Raw genomic sequence first — 10030 nt, 5'->3', positions numbered from 1 at the left:
AAATCAAGTTGTTCAAGTGAATCTTCTGGGTTATCTCTAGTAGCAGTGCAGGTTCCACAGAAGAGGAGGCATGATATATCTTGGAAAAAAAGGAAGGAAAACACCTGTGGGAGACATTGCACCCCAGAGGGCTGTACTGCCCTTCAGACAAAGTGGCAAGGTTGGGATAACTGTGTGTTTTCAGTACAAGGATAGGAAGGGGCATAATTAATTTGACATAGGTACAAAAACCTTGGCAACTCTATTTTATTATAGAATAATTTTGTAAAAAGCCAGCATGTCATGCCAATATAAGGAGGCTCAATGTTGCTGACAAACATGACAATTGAATTAAGGAGAAGCTTGAGTGATAAAATGGAAGTCACTAATTTCCACTCCCAAGGCACTTAAATTAAATAAATGCTAGTATAAGACTTTTATTTTATTCAAGCATTCATTAGTTTTCAAAGATATGTTGAAAATGCGACAATGAATCAGTTATGTGGCTTCAAGGGCTCTGAGAGTGTTTAAAACAGAGAGTATTTTGAACTTATGTTCAAAAAAGAGTGCATTCCCTAAGGATAATTATTGTTCCATCTCCAAAAGGGGAAATTCTCCCACGAGAAAAATCAAGGCAGAAGGAATAGGTTAAAAGTGTTAGACCCAGCTCTCATGGCAATTAAATTTTATATATATATGTATCAAACATCTATATATCAAACATAACACATAACTGTACCCATTACTCATATGCTCTAATTTTTCCCTAACATTATATTGAAATCTCTTTTTTGCACTGAGAAGAGTAATGGCAATTAGTTGCTATCTGACTGGAACTACAAAAAATATAAAAATGTGTTTTATAATTTTTTTTGCAACAGTGTTTACAAATTGTATAGGACACAGCTACATTTATTCAATAGAGTTAGTGTTGATTGCAAAGCACAGAGCAGAGATACTGGCTCAAAAGCATAGGTAGGCCAAATCTCTGATAACTCTGTGACTTGGACTGTCCTGCTTTTTTAGGTTTCTGAGCACTCTTAACTTCAGTGCCTCTGCAGCATGCACTGTGATTCACTGCACCATGAAGAAGTCCCCAAAGGCAGGGATCAGCAATCTCTTGCTGAGGGACCAAAGGCTTGGTGAAAGCAGATGTCAAATGGCACTCTGCAAGACTGTGATCTGAGAGATGCTTCATCTTGAGAGTTTCATCTGTAAACATTATCCAGCTCTTGGCTCCTACCATGTTTTGCACTCAGATAGACACAGGAACCTCCTTCTTTCCTACTGCTTCTCTTCCAGTGTTGCCAGAGTACTCGGTAGTTTCTTTATCAAGAGATGGGAGCTGTAATGGCAGGACTGTGCCATCACATGGAAGCTTTGTAATAACCATTTGGGCCTCTAGCAAACACTTGGGTCTGCCTCATGTATACCATGAGAGCATATGTTGTATACTCTGCTTGGCCATCTACCCTTTGTTTGCAACCAAATAATAGCCATGTATTTTCCTACTGCTGCTGCTGCTGGTGCTTTTGGTAGGCAATCAGTTTGTGATCATTTTGTGATCCTGGAAGGTGTCCTACAGCCAGGACACTTCCATTTTCTTTTCTCCAAATGGTGATTTTGAACAAGGTAGGCCAGCACTTTATGGAGAGCTTTAAACATTGCTTTTAGCCTGGAAAAGTGAAGCTTTCAGCTCAAATTGGCTGTGACTCCTGGGTTTTGTGAACCAGCATGGTCAACAACAAAGTATGGTTATGTGATCACAACTATGCTCTCAGCATATGTTGAACAGGCTGTGATGGCATCACCTTTCCATGCCTGGATCACATGAACAGCAGTGCTGGTATTGGTTGCTACTGATGTATGCTGATGCTGAGACTGCTAGGGACCTTCTAATAAACTCCACCAAAGACAGGAATTTTAGACTTTGGCAGACTGTGCCTGGATTTTTATGTCATGAAGGAAACTGAAGTGAGAGCTGATAATTTTCAGTGTAGCTGGCCAGAGGCAAAAATTCCAGAGGAAAATGGGAAACATACAAATGGATATATCTGCACCCAAAGCCATCAAGGGTCTAACTGAAGTCCTTAAATGCCTTAACTCCTTATCTGGAAGGAGGAAGAGAAAAAAATCTGTCACCTCACTTTTTTGTCACACTTACCAGTGTGCATGTAGTAGGATAATTCTTAAAAATTTAGGATCCCTTATTTTTCCTAAATGATTAATTAATTCCATTAAAATAACAGAGAAAGTATTTTTTGTTGATGTTGAATCCAAATGCCACCAAATTCAGTAAAATTTCATTTGTTTTCAATGGGCTTTGCTTGAAGATGCAAAGAACTTGAAAGGTGAACATATATTTTAGTCTAATTTAAACCTTATCACCTTATTATGCTTTGTTTTATTCCTGAGGGTGCAATTATGTATAAAGAGCCTAACTTTTACCTCTTATAAATCAGTTTTGGATTTAAACCAGAATAGTAATGGTCATAAATTATGTGTGTCAGGTTAAATGTCAGAACTTGATTATAGTATAAACCTTGAAAACTGGTCCTAATGGGGTGATTGTGTTTTGCGCCTGGATTATTTATGTTAGTAATATTGTAAAAGATAAGAAACCCCTTAGATTTTAAACTGAAAAAAAGGAAGTTTGGAATATCATCACAAATAATTTAATGTATAATCTAGGTTCAAAATCTATTCTGAATATCCAGCTTAAAAGTACAAATTTTTTAAATCTTTCAAGTTTTGGAAACAGTCTTTCCTATCAGTGGTGCCCAGTTTACTACATTTGTAGACCACCAAATAGTGAACACGCTGTGCAGAGTGCTGTATTTGTACGTAGATAGAGTTTCTACTCTGTCAGAACTTTTGTTCAGTGAAGACAAGAAGCACATTAAGAGCAGAGAAGAAAGATTCACAGTAATGTGCACATATGTGTGTTTATCCTTTTCTTCTTATTTCTATAAATAAATACATGTAAATGTAAACATTTTTTATGTCTTCATTTCTCATAGATATCACTCAGACAAAAAGTCCTTCAACACATCCACTATTTCTTCTAATAATGAGATACTTTGTAGTTTTATGCCGGCATCTTTACATGTGTTTTATGAGATTTAAGGTAGGAAGAAAGTTTCTGTTTATTGTTAGCATGCTATTTTATTTTGGTTATGTAGATTTCAGCATAAGAATTGTGGTTTGTTTCAAAAAGGCCTTTGAAACCTATTGCTCAACTAGATTCTATTCTTTTTTAGTCCTAAAACTTCAGCATTCTCAATTGTTGTAACATCGTATCATAAGCATTTTTAGAAAAAGAAGAAAAAAAGTAAAAACAGTAACAGATATACCTCTGGACTCTGACAATAAATGCAGATGATAACGAAGGCACTAAATTAAGCCATCATAGCCAGACATAGGGGAGTCTGGGGCCATGGCTTGCAGTATCTCTCTCAGCAGGTGACACTTGCTAGGCAGGCAGTTCTTCCTATGGAGTTCTGATTTACCAGATGTACAGACTGAAGCTTCATGTTCCCACAGCTCACATTTCATCCCGTGTAATGTCATCAGCCAGCTCTACAAAGCCATGCCAATCTTACAACTGGAGAAAAATTCTAATTGAGGCACGGGTTTGAGTTAATTCTGGGGAAACATCACTTTGAGCTTTTTTATGTAAAAGGGCATAAAATGTTGCTAGGCTTCTTTTCTTTGTGTTTTGCTCTGCAGCTCAACCCTGATTTGAAGAGTCTATGTTCAATGGTCACTTAGTCCCTAATACCTTGGAAGCAGGGAGAATGTTGTAAGTGAAATTGAATGGAATAAAGCACTGAAGGGGAAAGGCTGTCAGGAGCAATTGCTTAAAACTAGAAGAATAGACTACTTAAAATAAGATCTTGAGGCTAGAACATAAGATAGTTATTTAATTTTTGGCTTACAGTATCAAACTTGTCATTACCCTTTTAGGAAAAGTCTAAGAAAATTGTTGTGTACATGAAGGTAGCAAAAGTAATTTTATTTGATAGAAGAGATTGGCATTGGTAAGCAGATACATTCATTCAATGCATTATTGGCCCCAAAAAAGAATGATTGGATTCTGGCCAAAATAGAAGGAAATTCTACTAGGAAAGGGAATTGATCTCAGCCAGAAGAATTAGACATATTGTCTGAAAAATGGGAACTTGTCAATTGTGATAAATTATAATTTAAGATTTTTGCAAGCCTGCTAGGAGATCATAGAATCATAGAGTCATAGAATCATGGCTAGGCTTCGTGAACGAAGATTTGGGTAATCATAGAATCAGCGGGGTTGGAAAAGACCTCTGAGATCATCAAGTCCAACCCTTGATCCACTACCACAACAGTTACTAGACCACGGCACTAAGTGCCACATCCAGTCTCATCTCAAAAACCTCCAGGGACGAAGAATCCACCACTTCCCTGGGCAGCCCATTCCAATGCCTGATTACCCTCTTAACCTAAACCTCCCCTGGCAGAGCTTAAGATCGTGTCCTCTTGTGTTACTGATAGCTGCCTGGGAGAAGAGACCAACCCCCACCTGGCTACAACCTCCTTTCAGGGAGTTGTAGAGAGTGATGAGGTCTCCCCTGAGCCTCCTCTTCTCCAGGCTAAACAATCCCAGCTCCCTCAGCCTCTCCTCATAGGACTTGTGTTCGAGTCCCTTCACCAGCCTTGTTGTTCTTCTCTGGACCTGCTCCAGCACCTTAATATCCTTCCTGAACTGAGGGGCCCAGAACTGGACACAGTACTCGAGGTGTGGCCTCACCAGCACTGAGTACAGGGGAAAAATCACTTCCCTGGACCTGTTGGCCACGTTGTTCCTGATCCAGGCCAGGATGCCATTGGCCTTCCTGGCCACCTGGACACACTGCTGGCTCATGTTCAGCTTCCTGTCAATTCAAACACCCAGGTCCTTTTCTACCTGGCTACTCTCCAGCCACTCTGTCCCCAGCCTGTAGCGCTGCATGGGGTTGTTGTGACCAAAGTGCAGGACCCACCACTTGGTCTTGTTGAACCTCATCTCGTAGGAATCAACCCAACTCTCCAATTTGTCCAAGTCCCTCTGCAGAGCCCTCCTGCCTTCCAGCTGATCGACACTCCCCCCTAACTTAGTGTCATCTACAAATTTGCTGATGGTGGACTCAATCCCCTCATCTAAATCATCAATAAAGATATTAAACAGGACTGGGCCCAACACTGATCCCTGGGGGACACCACAAGTGACTGGCTGCCAACTGGATACAGCACCATTCACCACCACTCTCTGGGCCCGGCCCTCCAGCCAGTTCCTAACCCAGCACAGAGTGCCCCTGTCCAAGCCGTGGGCTGCCAGCTTTTCCAGGAGTATGCTATGAGAGACGATGTCAAAGGCTTTGCTGAAGTCCAGGTAGACACATCCACAGCCTTCCCCTCATCCACAGGTGGGTCATCTGATCATAAAAGGAGATCAGGTTGGTCAGACAGGACTTGCCCTTCCTAAAAACAATATTTGGGTATATGGCAATGCAAACATAACCACACTAGCCACTGGATACAGCAATGGATCTTTATGTCACAAGTGAGAGCTCATACAGGTGATGAGATACATCCTGCCCTGTGATGCCTCCAACAAAAATGAAAGAGAATGAGGAAGGAAGGAAGTAAAGCCAGTGGTGTGCCCAGGTTTAGAGGGAGGTCTTGCCTGTCCTCCCACAGGAGGGCTGTTTTCCAGAAAGCAGGTCTGCTGAGTATAGACAAGGATTTACAATGGATAGAAATTGCACCCTACCACAAATTTTGGATGAAAACACAGGGATCCTGGCCAAGGCATCAGCCTGTCTTTGGGGCACTGAGCAACTGTGGTGCAGAGTGTAAGGAAGGGAAGTGGACAATGCACAAAGAAGAGATGGAGGCAATTCCTGAGAAGTTACAAGCCAGTATAGAGCCAGCTGCTTGAGACAGCAACAAATTCAACCTAATTCTCAAAAGAAGCAATAAAAGAGTGGATCAGCTTTTGATAAAGCACAGCAGGGAAAGCATATAAGTCATCTGCAATCGATAATTTTGCCATAAGGCTAAGCTACTTCCGTGATAAAGAGCTGGATTTGATGTCAAAAGGAGCAGGTGCCTGTGGGAGGTCAAAGTTTGAAATGAGATTACTCACAAGGATCAGAAAGATAATCAAATCTGCCCACTTCTGTGGCAGTGACATATCAGTACAAAGACTCAAGTTCTAAATAGCCACAGTTAGGACTGAAAAAGGATAACTGCAAAATCCCAATGAGAGGACAAAAGGGAAGAACAGTTTCTGAGGGCAACTCATTTCCGACTGACTTGAAAGGACCAAGCTCACTGGTCTGTTAAATGGCTTTTGCTGTTCAGTGGAGAGGTAACTGGAAGCAAGGACAGTCAGACCCAAATGCACAAAGAAGGACAAGTCTTACAGTTTTAGGAGTGGAGTACACAGAGCCCAAGTAAGCACCCATGGCCCTGTGCAATGAATGGAGAAAGTGGACACAGTGACTGGGAGGAAGGCAAAGCTAGTCAGAAGAAAATGTTCAGAAAGGAGAAAGGTATCTTAAATACCACTTTTCTCATAAAATTACCCACATCCCAGAATTGAACACTTAGGTAACACAAAAGCATCCTTCTGCTCTGTGGTACTAACTCATCCCTCTGGAGGTGGTTCTCTAACTCCTTTCCTCTCTTAAGAGATCCAGATACAGGAAGAGCCATGCATCTGTTACACAACATCCTCTGATTACAGCACCTGCCTAGCAAGTGTAACATCTGAGTTCAAGAGTTTTGGGTTTAAAACTGTATGTCCTGATCTGTCCTGGTCTTCAGAGCAGAGACCAGGCTGCTATAGAGGGCACGTTCCACTGAAGTCCAAAGCATAGTGGTGAAATTAATGTAGGATTACTGGAGCCAGAAAAGAGGGTAAAGAAGGAAATGCTCTGACCTGGTGCTGAATGTGTGCTCATGGGGAACACAATCCTGATGTCTTGGAAAGAAGGAGGCAAACAGTTTCACCAAAAAGTATGGCTCAGTTTCACCACCTTGAACTCCTTTATAGATCTTGATGATAGTTGAATATCTGACTTCAGAGGTGCTCTACACTATACAGACATCTTAGTACAATGTTGAGTACAGAGTTGTTACAAAATCATTGATTCTTTGTTCAAATCTTCTGGCAGTGGTGACCAACATAACTCAAGGGCTTACAGACAGGGTCTTGAGGAGTGAGTGCCTCACAGCCCTGTGACTCTCAGCCTCTGGTTTGTAGCCAGCACGTGGCATCTAGCCTGTAACTTTCCAGATCAGATCTCTGAATCAGTCTCTGTCTGTGCTAGTACGTTGAACCAGGTTAGGTACAGCCAGGGCATTGCTGGCACATCAGCACATCAGCAGCAGTGGCATGGTAGGGGTGTCTCTGGCCAGAGCCATCTAGCGCTCTCACCCAGAATTTCTGAACATAGCCGAAGGGATAAGACGGCCCTGGGACTGTCCCTAAAAAGCAGTACAGAGGTGCTTACCTCATTTGGGGGGAAAAGGAATATGGACTTGTACTGTGTCTTGCCATGTGTCAGCAATCTGGTATAAAAGCAGGACTGGTGTTCAGGCAAGGCTTGGCCTCATCACTGGAGCTCTGGCTGAGCACGAGCCCGTGCACACAGGGGTGGCAGTGGGTGCTGAATATGCCACAGCACTAGAATAACGTTTGTCCCATGCTTGCACTGAGATGACTAAGTGGGCCAATACCCCTTCTACCCTTTCACAGCATCCCAAAGGCAAGACAAAATGGCCTGGAGTAGTCGGCTGAGTAAGGACAGTACCCTGGTCAGCCTATTCAGATGACAACAGCAAGATAAAGTTCAGGGTAAGAACATCACAACTGTCTTTGGCAGCCCAGAATGCTCTGTTTGTAACTTGACAGGTGCCATGAAGCCTGAGAACATCAATAAAAGCCATATTTCCTTCACCTTTATGTATCTTTTTTCCCTTTTGTAACCATGTCTGCCTGTTTTTTCAAAGACAGGAAAAGAAACTATCATTCACAGCTCATACCTGAACAACAAAACTAACTCTTTCATCCTGAGGAAGAGAGATTACTAGACAGAATCAGAGAGTGTATCCAAAATCCTGTCTCTGAAAAAAGCGTTTTGATACAGTTTGATTATTCTTTTTCCTTCTTGCAGAAACTCTATTTCAGTTTCAGAAGACTCTTTATTTTGTTTTGATTCTTTTCCCTTTGTGTATCTGAGTCAATAAATGTCCAGACTTTGGCACTGATTTCTCACTTTGTTTGTCATGGCAACTGAGTAGTCCTTATTCTTCAGACTCTCATCCTTGTTTCACTATTTGATGCCATCTAGTAAACACCTTTGACAGTCTGGGCTTAAAAATTATGTCAAAATTAATACAACATAGTATTATTAACAATTGTACGTAGTGACTAATCAACAACACTAATATAACTCCAGGTTGTGGATTTTCTATCCCTTGTTTCAGCAGAGATTACCCCTAATGAATGTTAATATATGTATCTCTTTATCATCTTTATTTTCTATATTTATGTATAAGGAATATGTCTAACAAAACATTGTTTTGAATTTTGAAAATTCTGTCATTTTCAGGTGTTTGCTTTGAATGTCACTTCTGTATTCCGAAAGAATAAGAAATGTATATGTTGCAATATATATTTGCAACATGCAACATGCTTCTACAAGGAGTAGCTCTTCTATTATCCTTGCCTTCTGAAGGAGATTAGGCCAGTAAGTCAGACCTGCAAATCAGTTATAAATTTAGCAGCTACAGCCATGCCATTTTCTGTCCCACCACTGTGTTTGGGGAATTTCCTAGGCAGCAAGTCAAGGTTATGTACTTCTGTGTGGTCCTGTTATTGGCTGCCCCTATTCTCCTCGTGTCTTCTGCAAAGGCACAGCTGTTCCCCTGCCTTTGAAGACTTCTGTTCTCAGCCAGTGCACACTGTTCTCTAAAACCTTATCCAATTTGTAAGAAAATTGCTTCCAGTAAATGATCTCATAGCACAGTTTTGCCCCAGTTTCATAAATCCTTCTGTAACCTTTCTAGATGCCTTCAGTGTCTTCACTGTTTGTATCTTCCTTATGGATAGTTTCCGCTACCTTGATTCTTTGTGCTTGGCACGAATGCAGATATCTATTTAAAACATTTTTAACACAGGGATCTAGCCATCTGATTCCTATTAACAGTAATGGGAACTGCATGGCTAAGTTAATTACCATGTATTGTGCTGAACATTTATCACTTAGTACCTTCCCTTTGTTTTCCCTTTAAGATGTTTTCTAGCCTTTCTGAAATTAATGCGCTGATCTGGCTAGTGGAGCTGGATGTGGGTCACTAAAAATTCTGCTTATATTGATGTGTATTTATTGCTGTGTCCAGTGATAGAAGTGAAAAACTATTCCTGGTATTGCATGGCTTCAGCAATTGACTTTGAGTCTTTCGTTTTGATGCTGCTGCAGATTCATCCACAGAGAAACAGAGGAACAGAATGAGTTGCATGTAGGGTATCACTACAGGATTCTCATATGAGGACTCTTGCTGAGAGCACCATGGCACCTCTCAAGTTCAAGTGCCCATTAAGTACCCAAGTGAGAATACAAATGAACCTGAGCACAACTCTGCTATAAATGACACAAACATTTCCCTTCTGTCTGTTGCCATTTCCCTCATTGACAAGTGCAAATAAAGGTGGGGAATGAGTGAATTCAAGAGGGTATAGCCAAGTTTAGCAGTAATGGGAATAACTGGCACAGGCCAGAGACATTTGGAAAGATAAATACCACAGCAGTAGTAAAGTTTGCATGTGGTCTTGACATCTTAACAGATGCATTTTTGCTTGAGAAAGTGGTACTTTTTGCCAAAAGTGTTTCTGTCTTCTTTATCTCACAGACACTTTGTCATTTCCATTTAGATAAGGACCCACTTAGTATGACCTAAATTTTCATTTTGTAACTGTAAAGACAGAACAAAATTTCTGTCAGAAAGGTTAAAGGAAGCAAAGAAA

This window comes from Neopelma chrysocephalum, unplaced genomic scaffold (genome assembly GCF_003984885.1).
Source record: "Neopelma chrysocephalum unplaced genomic scaffold, ASM398488v2 Primary Assembly neopelma1_23b, whole genome shotgun sequence".
In the NCBI taxonomy this organism is placed as follows: Eukaryota; Metazoa; Chordata; class Aves; order Passeriformes; family Pipridae; genus Neopelma; species Neopelma chrysocephalum.
This window is presented reverse-complemented; position numbering follows the sequence as displayed.